At 40.1% G+C, this 14,540-nt stretch overlaps 2 long non-coding RNA genes across 3 annotated transcripts in view; one reads left to right on the forward strand and one right to left on the reverse strand.

Moving 5' to 3' along the window:
- LOC134735703 (uncharacterized) overlaps positions 1-13,325 on the forward strand; it is a 41,319-nt gene extending 27,994 nt beyond the window's left edge. The window contains exon 3 of the long non-coding RNA XR_010119083.1: positions 13,175-13,325. This is a non-coding gene — a long non-coding RNA (uncharacterized lncRNA). The remainder of the gene's footprint in view (positions 1-13,174) is intronic.
- Positions 1-14,540, reverse strand: part of LOC129473534 (uncharacterized) — a 33,986-nt gene that overhangs the window by 17,045 nt on the left and 2,401 nt on the right. For both annotated transcript variants that reach the window (XR_008654288.2, XR_010119084.1), the window contains exons 2-3: positions 13,501-13,591; positions 758-875 (exon numbers count right to left, since the gene is read on the reverse strand). This is a non-coding gene — a long non-coding RNA (uncharacterized lncRNA). The remainder of the gene's footprint in view (positions 1-757; positions 876-13,500; positions 13,592-14,540) is intronic.

The following is a 14,540-nucleotide window of genomic DNA, read 5'->3' on the forward strand; positions in this document are numbered from 1 at the left end:
TGTAGAAAATCTCCAAGTATCTACCAAAAAGCTTCTGGAACGAATAAGTAAGTTTAGCAATATCACAAGGTAGAATGTCAATATATGAAAATTCATTGTAATTCTATATGCTAGCAACAACCACACATTGAAATTTTAAAAATACCATTTACAATAGCATCAAAAACCATGAACTACTTAGGTAAAAATTTAACAAAATCTATGGAAGATATGCTTAGAATTACAAAACAGTGCTGAAAGAAGTCTAAAAAGATTTAAACAATGGATAAATATACCAGTTTGTAGATTGGAAAACTCAATATTGTGAAGATGTCACTTCTTCCTAAACTGTCCTACAGATTTAACACAATCTCAGCCACACTTTCTCTAGGATTTTTTGTGGAATGTCGACAAGTTGATTCTAAACTTTATATGGGAAAGCAAAGAAGTTGGAATACCCCAAAACAGTTTTGAAAAAGTGGAAAATTTACAAAACTTGATTTTAAGACTTACCGTAAAGAAATAGTAATCAAGACAGTGTGGTATTGGTGAAAAGGTAGACACACAGATCAATGGAACAGAATAGAAAGTCTAGAGATAGACCCATACATATAGGTCAACTAATTTTTGACAAAGATACAAAGGCAATTAAAAAATAATAGACTTGCTGAGGCAGGTGGATCACCTGAGGTCAGGTGTTGAAGATCAGCCTGGCCAAAATGGCAAAACCCCGTGTCTACTGAAAATACAAAAATTAGCCCGGCATGGTGGTGCATACCTGTAATCCCAGCTACTCGGGAGGCTGAGGCAAGAGAATCACTTGAACCCAGGAGGCAGAGGTTGCAGTGAGCCGAGATTGCGCCATGGCACTCCATCCTGAGCAACAAAGCAAGATTCTGTTTCAAAAAAAAAAGAAAAAAATTAGTTTTTTCAACAAATGGTACTATAACAATTGAACACTTGTATACAAAAGAAAGAAAAAAAAAGAACTTTGACCCATCACTTACACCATATACAAAAATTAACTGAAAATGAATCATATAGACATAAATGTAATATCTAATGCTACAAAATTTCTAGAAGAAAATACAGGAAGAAAATCTTTGTGACCTTGGGAAGCAAGTATTTCTTGTATACAACACAGAAAGTACAATTCATTTAAAAAATACCAACTTGAACTATATCAAAACTAAGAACTTTTCTTTGAAAGGCTTTGTTAAGAGAAAGAAAAAACAGGCCATAGACTAGAAGAAAATGTTTGTAACATGCATATCTGATAAAGGACTTGTATGCAGAATATATGAAGAACTCTCAAAAACCTCAATAAGAGAAAAAATAACAAATGGGCCAAAAATTTGAAGACATTCTTTGCTGAAGAAGACACACACTAGTGGCAAATACCACACACATGAAACGAGTTAAAAAATACCTGCTGAATAAATGAATTAATGAATGAGTTTTGGTCTTGCCAAAGGTACCCCATTACTTGATCAACTTTTTAGAATTCATTTTGATGATTACTCTAGTAATTAGAGCAAGTGAAAATTATTCCATTACAAACATACATAGTAAAGTCAGATAAAAAATAAGTTATATGGACTTCTTTTTTTTTTTTGGAGATGGAGTCTCGCTCTGTCCTCCAGGCTGGAGTGCAGTGGCGTGATCTCGGCTCACTGCAAGCTCCGCCTCCCGGGTTCACGCCATTCTCCTGCCTCAGCCTCCCGAGCAGCTGGGACTACAGGCACCTGCCACTGCGCCCAGCTGATTTTTTTTTTTTTTTTTTTTTAGTAGAGACAGGGTTTCACCGCAGTCTCGATCTCCTGACCTCGTGATCCGCCCGCCTCGGCCTCCCAAAGTGCTGGGATTACAGGCATGAGCCACCTCTATCTTAGGTTCCTTCTAGTAGGGCAAGTAATTTTTTTTTTTTTTTTTTTTTTTTTGAGATGGAGTCTCCCGCCGTCACCCAGGCTGGAGTGCAGTGGTGCAATCTCGGCTCACTGGAAGCTCCGTCTCCCTAATTCACGTCATTCTCCTGCTTCAGCGTCCCGAGTAGCTGGGACTACAGGCGCCTGCCACCATGCCCGGCTGATTTTTTGGTATTTTTAGTAGAGACAGGGTTTCACCGTGTTAGCCAGGATGGTCTAGATCTCCTGACCTTGTGATCCGCCCTCCTCGGCCTCCCACAGTGCTGGGATTACAGGCATGAGCCACTGCGCCCGGCCTCTTATGGTATTTCTTAATATAAAATGATAGTATAGTGCAAAGTTCAGTGGAGTCAAACAATTTAGTAAGGGTCAATTTGATTTGGTCCCTGTCCTAAGCTTTCTGAAGACCTGGCTTAATGCAGGGATGGATTTAGCCTATGTAGATAAGATTACAAAAATGAGAAGTCCCCATTAAAAAATTCCTCTCTCAAACAGACTTTTGGTGGATACTCAGTATCAGTGAGTTCAAGATAATACTAGCAGACAAATACTCAGAGTATAGATGGATATCTATTAATGACCTTAATAAGGAAATGTGTCTGAGATTATTACTCAAATACCACAACTTGGCTACAGAATGAGTTTGTGCTTTGTTTCAATGCTAAGAATTAATTTCCTTGGTTCTCTTTGTCAACACTAAGTTGGGTGCAGTGGCTCATGCCCATAATTCCAGCTACTCAGGAGGTAGTATTGAGTTTGTAGAAAGTATTAAAAGTTGCTCTTGGCCGGACACAGTGGCTCATGCTTGTAATCCCAGTACTTTGGGAGGCCGAGGCAGGTGGATCATGAGGTCAGGAGATCGAGACCATCCTGGCTAACATGGTGAAACCCCATCTCTACTAAAAATTAGCTGGGCGTGGTGGCGGGCACCTGTGGTCTCAGCTACTCGTGAGGCTGAGGCAGGAGAATGGCGTGAACCCAGGAGGTGGAGCTTGCAGTGAGCCGAGATCGCGCCACTGCACTCCAGCCCAGGTGACAGAGCGAGACTCCGTCTCAAAAAAAAAAAAAACAAAGTTGCTCTTGCATTTATTTTTCTTGAAGATTTATGATACTTAGAGCCCTTTGAGATTATGTACTTGGTCTCCATTGTGTCATATTTTAAATTTTAATTTTCAGCCTATCTTCTGGCAGAGTAGGAATCTTGAATAGTCCCATTAAAACATGGATTGGGTTTTCTTTCCATTTATTTATTTTTTCTTTTTCCTAAAGTGGAACAAAGGGTATTGACCTGTTCCCCAGCCAGTTCCAAAGGCTATCGGTTTGCTTTAAAGTGTTTGTTGGCTGGGCATAGCGACTCTCACCTGTAATCCCAGCACTTTGGGAGGTTGAGGCAGGTGGATCACCTGAGGTCAGGAGTTCAAGAACATCCTGGCCAACATGGCGAAACCCCATCTCTACTAACAATACTAAAAGGCTGGGCGCGGTGGCTCACGCCTGTAATCCCAGCACTTTGGGAGGCTGAGGTAGGCGGATCACGAGGTCAGGAGATTGAGACCATCCTGGCTAACATGGTGAAACCCCATCTCTACTAAAAATACAAAAAAATCAGCTGGACGTAGTGGCGGGTGCCTGTAGTCCCAGCTACTCGGGAGGGTAAGGCAGGAGAATGGCATGAACCCGGGAGGTGGAGCTTGCAGTGAGCTGAGATCTCACCACTGCACTCCAGCCTGGGTGACAGAGCAAAACTCCATCTCAAAAAATAAATAAATAAATAAATATAAAAATACTAAAAATTAGCTGGTTGTGGTGGTGGGGCACCTGTAATTCCAGCTACTTGGGAGGCTGAGGCAGGAAAATTGCTTGAACCTGGGAGATGGAGGTTGCAGTGAACTGAGATCATGCCACTGCACTCCAACCCGGGCAACAGGGCAAGACTGTGTCTCAAATAAATAAATAAACAATAAAGTGTTTAAGAAATTCAGAGGTGGTCCGATCTTTGCATTTATAAGCATGTTCTGAGTACTGTTATGAGACTGCATGCTAAAGTTCCAAGATACAGTCTGGTTGATAGTCTATTTGTCTGGATGAGAAAACTATGTGTAAACACCAGCAGAAGTTCACTTAGCAAGGTCCAAAGCTATGCAATACTTGCTGGAGGCTGGAGGCGGGATGAGAGTTGTGGGAGCAGGGTGAGTCCAAAGTTGTATGGTAAAAGAGGCCATCCTCTAAATGTGAGGTCTTTAATCACGTCTATGCATCCAAATTCAGGAGTTTAGTGACTTCAGCTCACTGGAAATGATGGACTACAAATTGTTGCACCATGATGTGTAGCTATTGGTGCATTGCCTTTTATTTTACTATAATTAATTTATTTTTAGAGTCAGGGCCTTGTTCTGGTGCCCAGGCTGGACTGCAGTGGTGCAATCATAGCACACAACAGCCTCGAACTCCTGGGCTCTAGCCACCCCCTGGTCCCCCACTGCCTCACACCCTCCTGAATAGCTGGGATTACAGGCATGAGCCACTGCATCCAGCTTGGTGCACTGCCGTTTAAAGCTGCAGATATTAATGTAAAAGAGCAGGTGAGCACAAACTCAACTGGAAGTATCACCAAGCTTCATTCAATTTCACTACAGGAAGAATGATCAGGATAGGTACATATGAATTGAAGTGTGTGTCCTTTTAGGGACAAAAAATAGAGAAAAATGCAAATAAGCGAAATCTTCTTTCGTTGGTAATACTTGGCCCCACTCTTACTAGCTAACCTTATCTTAGGCTCCAACATATGTAAGTTTCCTGGATATTAATTCCCAGCTCACTGAATTGTCGCTATTACTGGAATTCAACAGACCCTGTGGGTACTGGTCAGGCAGCAGTTTCTTCACTGCTAGTACCATGTTCAGTGTCACTATCAGAAACGTGGAGAAAATATTAGAACCTACAAAACACAAGGTCCAAAGCAGCCACTGTGCTTAACAAATGTGATTGTTGTTTTTATTTTTGTGTTATTTAAATGTGTTTTATATATGTGTTGTATCTCTGTGATAGCTAGAACTGTGTGTCCAAAGTTTTTTGCAAACATCTTTTTGTTTGTTTGTTTGTTTTTGAGATGGAGTCTCACTCTGTCACCCAGGCTCGAGTACAGTGGCGAGATCTTGACTCACCACAACCTCCACCTCCTGAGTTTGAGTGATTCTCCTGCCTCAGCCTCCCAAGTAGCTGGGATTACAGGTGCCTGCCACCATGCCTACCTAATTTTTGTATTTTTAGTAGAGACGGGGTTTCACCATGTTGGCCAGGCTGGTCTCAAACTCCTGACCTCAGGTGATCTACCCGCCTTGACCTCTCAAAGTGCTGGGATTACAGATGTGAGTCACCACGGAGGCCTGCAAACATCTTACAATGCTAGCATGGTGCAGGTCTCAAAAGGGTAATGACCATATTTGTTTCACAATATTGTTTACATAAATATATTATTAAATTGACATTTAATCAGGGACTATATTTCCATTATCTAATAAAATAATATACTTTTCAAAGAGCTTTGAATTGGATAAAATTCTCTTTAGAATGTCACAGAAACCTCAGGTGGCATGGGGTAAATAACAAAAGGCCAGTTTGTCTCAAATATTTACCAAATGTCTACTGTGTGACAAACTAAAAAGGCAGTCAAAATTAACATTATAAGTAAAATACTGAACTAACCTGAAGTACTGATAGAATTACTTGTAAATTTACCTCTAACAGAATTAGTTAGGGATTGGACATAAACTATATTTTGTCCCAAGATTACTGTTACATGTACTTTTCCATCCAGTTAGTTCAGTGAGGTCACCAAACAAGATTTTAGACAAATTCTTCATGACTCACTCTCCTGAACTCTGACCTATCCCCTTGAAAGGGATCAATCATGTTAAAGCCTTCTGTTAATTTTTTCCTTTTCAGAGTTTATATAAATAAAACAAATTCTTTGAAAGAGCCACTCTATTTTCAGGTAGAACATAAATGATATAAAAACATGTTGGGCAACAACAGTTAACGTGGCATTATTGATCTTGGCAGTTAGCACCAGTATTTCTAAATGCTGTTTATTCTTTGCCTATCTCATATCTAAATTTTGAACTTGTTCTCTGCTTTTTTTTTTTTTTTTTTTTTTTTTTTGAGACGTAGTCTCGCTCTGTCGCCCAGGCTGGAGTGCAGTGGCACAATCTCAGTTCACTGCAAGCTCCGCCTCCCGGGTTCAAGCCATTCTCCTGCCTCAGCCTCTCCGAGTAGCTGGGACTACAGGCGCCCGCCACCACGCCTGGCTAATTTTTTGTATTTTTTAGTAGAGACGGGGTTTCACTGTGGTCTCGATCTCCTGACCTCGTGATCTGCCCGCCTCGGCCTCCCAAAGTGCTGGGACTACAAGCGTGAGCCACCACGCCCGGCCTGTTCTCTGCATTTTTATGTTGTTTAATGAACCAGCTCTTTATTTTACAATTGGCATTTATCCTGTCTTTCCTATACAAACTATACCCCTTAGGTAACCAAAGAGTATATGGGGGATATTTTTCTTTAAAGCATTCTAGCTAATAAATGAAAAAGGAATGTAGAGCTAGAATACCACAGTTTTTCAGCCCCTAATGAATCACTGGATGTAGTATTGAGCATGCCTAAACATCATAGAAAGAGTGGACAATCAGATATTTTGTGCTTCCTGATAGAAAAGCACACCACAAATGTATGAAATATTTTTGCCAAAAAAAAATTCTCACCTGAATCCGATCAAACCTCTAGAGCCAGTTACCGATTTACAAACATACAGAATGCAGAGCACTTGTTAAGCTATGGCATTCCCATTGCAGGGATGCCATCAACAAAATCCAGACTATTGGAAATTCTACAGTACAAACAAATTACAAGAAAAAGAGATGAATAGATGTAGATATTAAAGGAGACTTAAAAGACACATCAAGCAACTGCAATGTTAAAAAGAAAGACATAAACCTAACTGGAGCATTGTATACTTATTTTATTTTATTTTTGTTTTGAGATGGAGTCCTGCTCTGTCGCCTGGGCTGGAGTGCAGTGGTGCCGTCTTGGTTCACTGCAACCTCTGCCTCCCAGGTTCAAGCAATTCTCCTGTCTCAGCTTCCTGAGTAGCTGGGATTACAGCTGCCCGCTACCATGCCTGTTTAATTTTTGTATTTTCAGTAGAGACAGGGTTTCCCCATGTTAGACAGGCTGGTCTCGAACTCCTGACCTCAGGTGATCCGCCCAACTTGGCCTCCCAAAGTGCTGGGATTATTGGTGTGAGCCACCGCACCTGGCCTACACTTATTGTCTCCAAAGACATTAAGAAATCTGATTTTTAAGGTATTATAATGGTATTGTGATTGTGTTTTTTAAAAAAATCCTTGTCCTTACAGATACATACTAAATTATTTACAGATAAATTATTATATCTGAGGTTTGCTTCAAAGTAATAGATGGAGGGAAAATAGGTAGGATATAGATAAAGCAAGATGGGTCATGAGTTGATAATTTTAAGATAGATGATGAATGCATTAGGATTCATTATTATTCTGTCTTCTTTTGTATATGTTTGAAATGTTCTATAATTAAGAAAAATAAATAAAATCACTGGAAAGGCTCACACCTTATCTGCTCTTTTAGACTTTAATACTAATAGCTGAAGGAAGACCAGTGACATACACTTGTCTTTCCACTCCTTCGGCAAACAATGCAGAAGAATTTCCCTTTCACTGTAACTGCAAAATTAACCTACAGATCTCTGAAGGCTGTCTTTAAGCCACTATGACAACCTTAATGAGCATAACATTTTGCTTCAACCCTACTCTTCTACCAATACTGTGAAGCTCTCCTAGAGTCACAGTGGACCCGTGTCATATAAGTGACTGACCCTCAATAAGAAGAAATGACCTGAAGAAACTGAATTTCTCTGACAAGTCTACAAAGATTCTTAAAGATAGGATTCTTCAAAACAGCATGGTGTCCTGGAAAGAGTCCAACAGGCCTTAGGTTGAATCCTGGCTGTCCTACTTTCCAACTGCCTAACCATGTGACCCTGTGTACATTACTGAATGTCTCTGAGCCTCGGGTCCCTCACCTCTACAACGGGGCTAGTCACAGGACTATTGTGAGGATTAAATGAGCTACTATTGTAAGTTACCTAGCATAATTTTGGGCTTCTATTGGATACCCAGTAGCTACCTGTAAATATCACATTTGAGCTTACAGAATGAAGTTATAAGCCGAGGCTGCCTGCTGTGACTTCTGCACTAATTATAGGATGCCTTTAGTCAAAGCTTGTTCAACCCACGGCCCATGGGCCGCATGCAGCCCAGGATGGCTTTGAATGTAAACTTTCCTAAAACATTATGGGATTATTTTGTGATTTTTCTTTTTTTAGCTCATCAGCTATCATTAGTGTTAGTATATTTTATGTATGGCCCAAGACCAATGTGGTCCAGGGAAGTCAAAAGATTGGACACCCTGCTTTAGTCTCTGTTTCCTAGACATTGAAGAACTTGCTCAGGTTGTAACAATGCACATAATTGAGACCTGTACTCTTGAGTACCACTGAGACTCCTCATCTCTATTTCTTCTACAAGGTTAATCAACCAATTTAATGGAAAGATAAAATGTTAACTACATTGAGACTGTTCTTATTTTGTATCCTCATTTAATACCAATTGGGACAAATATAATACTGCATTAGCTATGTTTAAATAAGACTATATTTTCTAGCTATTTTTATTAGCCTGATGACTTCTTTTTTTTTTGTTTTGTTTGAGACGGAATTTCGCTCTTGTCGCTCAGACTGGAGTGCAATGGTGCAATCTCAGCTCACTGCAACCTCTGCCTCCCGGGTTCAAGCGATTCTCGTGCCTCAGCCTCCCAAGTAGCTGGGATTACAGGCACATACCACCACGCCCAGCTAATTTTTTTGTATTTTTAGTAGAGAAGGTGTTTGACCATGTTGGCCAGGCTGGTCTCAAACTCCTGATCTCGAGTGATCCACCTGCCTCAGCCTCCCAAAGTGCTGGGATTACAGGCATGAGCTACTGTGCCCAGCCACCTGATGACTTCTTAATACATTTAAACTCCTTGCTTTAGGGTGAAGTTGACAAAATTTTTGGGTAGATTATTTGTTGGCATACAGGGTTTTCATATTGAAGGCTTTTGTTCTTGATGACAATAGAAAGAAAATGCAGGACCAATCAGTCTAAGGTGAAGCAAAGTCAAGGGAAGAGTCTATTAAATTTTGTGCATCCGTGTAAATTTTATCACCAACTACATTCACAATAACATCTTCAATAATTTACAGTAATGAAAATAATTTGTGGTAGCACAAACTTGTAATCCCGGCTCCTCAGGAAGCTAAGGCAGGAGGATCCCTTGAGCCCAGGAGTTCAGGACCCCATCTGGGCAACATAAGGAGATCCCATCTTGGCCAGGTGTGGTGGCTCACGCCTGTAATCCCAGCACTTTGGGAGGCCGAGGCAGGCAGATCCCTTGAGGTCGGGAGTTTGAGACTAGCCTGGCCAACATGGTGAAACCCTGTCTCTACTAAAATACAAAAATCAGCCAGGCATGGTGGCATGCGCCTGTAATCCTAGTATTTGGGAGGCTGAGGCAGGAGAATCACTTGAACCCGGGAGGCAGAGGTTGCAGTGAGCTGAGATCGCACCACTGCACTCCAGCCTGAGCGACAGAGCAAGACTCCGGCTCAAAAAAAAAAAAGGAGATCCCATCTTTAAAAAAAAAAAAACAACTTTACAATAATGTTGTAAAAATCATTTGTTACAGATCAACCCAACTACAGGCCAAAAAATCATAGACTTCAAAATGATTAATTATGAGTTGCTAGTCTAGTCTCTTATTTACATTACTCTAATTCTAGCAGAAGAGGATGTGTGGCTTCACACTGCCACACCCCCCCACACTCCCACTCACACAATCACACTTACAATGGGGAATAGAAAAGGGGGAGTCCAAGCAGTGTGCCCTCCTTGAGACTAAATGGTTAGATTTTTATCAACATTTTCTCTCCTTCCTCAGTTGAATTCTAGGCTTCAAGTTTGCTGTAGAGTAGGTTTGCAACAAAAATAGGTTGGAGGACTACTGTGTGGGGTTAATTTTGGAGGGGGACACCTGGGAAAGGAACAGCCACTCTGTGGTATGGATTGGGATGGCTATTGCAGGTCATGCCGAAGGACTGCCTTCCTTGTGAAGTACACTATCCCACTTTATGCCCGTGCTACTTGCCATGAATACATTTTTAAAAAATTTTAAAAAGAAATTAACAAAGACAATTTAAGTAAAATATCATCTATGAAAGACAAAATGGTAAAGTGCAAGAATGCGTAAATAAGATCAGTTAAGTGAGCATAACAAAAAGACGAAAGATAAAGTCAAATGGCTACAAGAGTACAAAGAAATGGCCCCCATTAGATTTTTTAAACTAGGATAACTGCAGCTGACCAGTAAACATCACGTAAAAATGTTCTGCCAGGACCTGGATTCCTTAGGACTGAGGTCCTCAAAGGCATAGCAACAGAGCAGGGACCAGTGGCCATGGTGTCAACAAACACATGGATCTCTATCTATAGGATTTGGTCTGCATCCTCACTACAATCCCTGATGATTCACACTTTCCAGACACACTGGCTACCTTCCTGTTCCTCAAAGAAGCCTGATTTTTCTGTCTCAAAGTGTGATTTTTCCATTTGCTATCTTCTCCTCCTGGAAGGATTTCCCCTAAATCTTCTCATGGCTTCATGGCTGGCTTGTTTTCATCATTGGTATCTCAATTTAGATATCATGTGCTTAGAGGGGCCTTTCCTGACCATCCTATTTAGAGTGTTCTCCCCAAGGAAAGGACACCTACTTCAATAAATGGTGCAGGAGAAACTGGATAACCATATGTCGGAGAATGAAACTGGACTCCTACCTCTCACCATGTACAAAAATTAACTCAGGATGGATTAAAGACCTAAGTGTAAGACCTGAAACTACAAAAATCTTAGAAGAAAACCTGGGAAAAAACTCTTTTAAAAGACATTGGCCTAGGCAAATAATTTATGACTAAGTCCCCAAGGCAAACACAACAAAAACAAAAAATAAACAAATGGGACTTAATTAAACTAAAAGGCTTCTGCACTGCAAAAGAAATAACCAACAGATTAAACAGACAACCTACAAAATAGAAAAAAAATTTGCAAACTATGCATCTGACAAAGGGCAAATATATAGAATCTACAAGGAACTCAAACAGCTCAAGAAGAAAAAAACAAATAATCCCATTTTAAAATGGACAGAAAATATGAACAGACTTTTTTCTTTTTTTTGAGACAGAGTCTCGCACTGTCACCCAAGCTGGAGTGCAATGGTGCGATCTCAGCTCACTGCAACCTCTGCCTTCCAGGTTCATGAGATTTTCTTGCCTCAGCCTCCCAAGTAGCTGGGATTACAGGTGCACACCACCACAACCCGGCTAATTTTTTGTATTTTTAGTAGAGACAGGGTTTCACTATGTTGGCCAGACTGGTCTCAAACTCCTGACCTCGTGATCCGCCCGCCCCAGCCTCCCAAAGCGCTGGGATCACAGGCATAAGCCACCACGCCCAGCCAACATTTTTCAAAAGAAGACATACAAGTGGCCACCAAACATGAAAAAATGCCTAATATCACTAATCATCAGGGAAATGCATTTTAAAATCACAGTGAGACATCATCTTATACCAGTCAGAATGGCCATTACTAAAAAGTCAAAAAACAACAGATTGGCACAGATGTAGAGAAAAGGAAATGCTTATACATTGTTGGCAGGAATGTAAATTAGTACAGCCTTTATGGAAAACAGTACGGAGATTTCTCAAAGAACTAAAAATAGAACTACTATTTGATCCCTCAATCACACTACTGGGTATATGCCCAAAGGGAAAGAAATAATTGTATCAAAAAGATACCTGCACTTGTATGTTCATCACAGCACTATTCATAATAGCAAAGATATGGGATCAACCTAAGTGTTCATCAATGGAGGACTAGATTAAGAAAATGTGTACACATACACACACATACATACACACACCCTGGAATACCAGTCAGTCATAGATAATGAAATCATGTGATCTGCAGCAACGTGGATGGCACTGGAGACTTTAACAGGTCAGAGGGTGGGAGGGTAGGAGGGGTAGAAGGGTTGAAAAATTACCTATCAGGTAGTATACTCACTATTTAGTGATGGGTACACTAAAAGCCCAGACTTCACCAATATGCAATATATGCATATAAGAAATCACACACCAAAATCTGTCGGGGTTAGGGGGTGATGGGAGGGAGAACATTAGAACAAATGCCTAACGCATGCAGGGCTTAAAACCTAGGTGATGGGTTGAAGGGGCAGCAAACCACCAAGGCACACGTATGCCTATTAACAAACCTGCACATTCTGCACATATATCCCAGAACTTAAAGTAAAATAAAAAAATAATAACAATAATTAAAAAAGAAATCTGCACGTGTATGCATTAAATATATAAAAATTAAAATACATACAAAACTTAAAAAGCAAAAACTTAGAAAAATAAAGTGCTACCCCCAAGTCACTCTATTATCATACTGTTTCTTCCTGATACTTCTCTATCTAGACTTCTTTATTGTCTTTTTCCTCTCATTGAAATATGAGCTTCATAAAACAAGGGAAGTTATCTATATTGTTCCAGGCCATATTAATATCATCCAAGTTCTACAGAAATTGGCACTTTTTTTTTGTAAAGGGCCAAATAATAGATATCTGGGGACTTGCAGACCATACAGCTGTGTCACAACTCTGCTGTCCTAACATGACAGCACCCACAGACAATACGTAAATATATGGGCATGGTGGTATTCTAATACAAACTTTATTTACAAAAGCAGGCAACTGGCTGGATTTGTCCTGCAGCTGTAGTTTGCCAACCTCTGCTCTAGAATGTTATACTACAATATAGTACTCAGCATAATATTTTCAAATGAATTAACATAAACTTTATTTTAAACCTGGATTGATACAAGCTCATGATTGTCTCCTTGTTACTACATCCAATCAAATGGCCAATATATACATATATTGCTTTGTCATAAATCCTTAGTCCTAACATATCAAGTGAAAGCTGCACTAAATTTGATGGAGGGAACTCAGATTTTTTCAATGTGCCTTCACTTGGGCTTACTCTTTACTCTTTATCTCATTATTTTTCATTTCTAAACTCATATAGGTGCAGAGCTTTCTTTACACAAAGCAGAAGACATGGTCAAGGAAAGGACGTGATTTCCAGAGTCTGTTTCTACTACTGTGCTGAAAGTACAAATACTTTGAAGAAATGTAGAAAGTTGATTTAAAGTCATAATACATTGTAAGTGAGTATTTTTCTCAAGATAAAACACAAAGATGCTAGGTATATCAAAAGAAGGGATTCTTCAGAAGAGAACCACACTAAAAGGAGATTAAACTCCCCCCAAAACAAAGCTTGCCTACTTCATAATTTTGATGAGGGCTGGCAGACTAGCACTGCAGGGGCAGTAGGACAATGAGAATACTCACCCAGGATTCAGGAGATCCAGGCTTCAGCACTGTCATCTATTAATTGGTCTTCTCTAACTCCTCTGAGACACACTTTCTGAACCTATAAAATCTAAGATATGTGACAGAGGGAGAGAAAGAGTATCAGTCAGATCTCTATTTTTAGGTTTAAGATTCTTAGATTATGCTAATCATCACTTTATATAGCACCACATCCACGTTAAGTACCTAACACACAATTAGTCTATGTTATTGTACACATGCTCAATATGGGCTTGCCGTACAGCTAAGAAACAGATTCCAGCTTTTCTGTAATCCATACAAGAGAACAACAAAAGTAAATATTATAAAATCATGTAAGTGATGGCATGTTAAATTTTTCATTGATAAATAAGTGGGAGTTCATGTTATACCCAGTTAAGACCCTTTCCCAGTTATATCTGGTTAAGATACGTTTCCAGTCCTGTATTTATACAGGTAGAACCACTTCCTTTTTAAAAAAAAAAAATTATTTATTTATTTATTTATTTATTTTTGAGACAGAGTCTTGCCCTGTCGCCCAGGCTGGAGCGCAATGGTGCTATCTCGGCTCACTACAAGCTCCGCCTCCTGGGTTCCAACAATTCTCTTGCCTCAGCCTCCCAAGTAGCTGGGATTACAGGTGCCTGCCACCACGCCCAGCTAATTTTTGTATTTTTAGTAGAGATGGGGTTTCACCATGTTGGCCAGGCTGGTCTCAAACTCCTGACATTCTGATCCACCTGCCTTGGCCTCCCAAAGTGCTGGGATTACAGGCGTGAGCCACCGTGCCTGGCCACCATTTCCTTTTTCTATTTAATAAAATATTGGTGAGGAAAAAGACCCTCTGGCATTTGCTGTCTCATTTGTTCCTTTGTTGTGGTGATAGGGAAAGTCATAAAATAATATTTTAAGAAACAGATAAGATATAGATGACTTTTTAGATCTCCTTCTGGCCTTATGGGTTGATGTGTGTTTTTAGAGAATAAAGGTAAAATAATGATTATCAGGCTAAATGGTAATGTGGAAGTATACGATAATTC

This window comes from Symphalangus syndactylus, chromosome 23 (assembly GCF_028878055.3).
Source record: "Symphalangus syndactylus isolate Jambi chromosome 23, NHGRI_mSymSyn1-v2.1_pri, whole genome shotgun sequence".
Lineage (NCBI taxonomy): Eukaryota > Metazoa > Chordata > Mammalia > Primates > Hylobatidae > Symphalangus > Symphalangus syndactylus.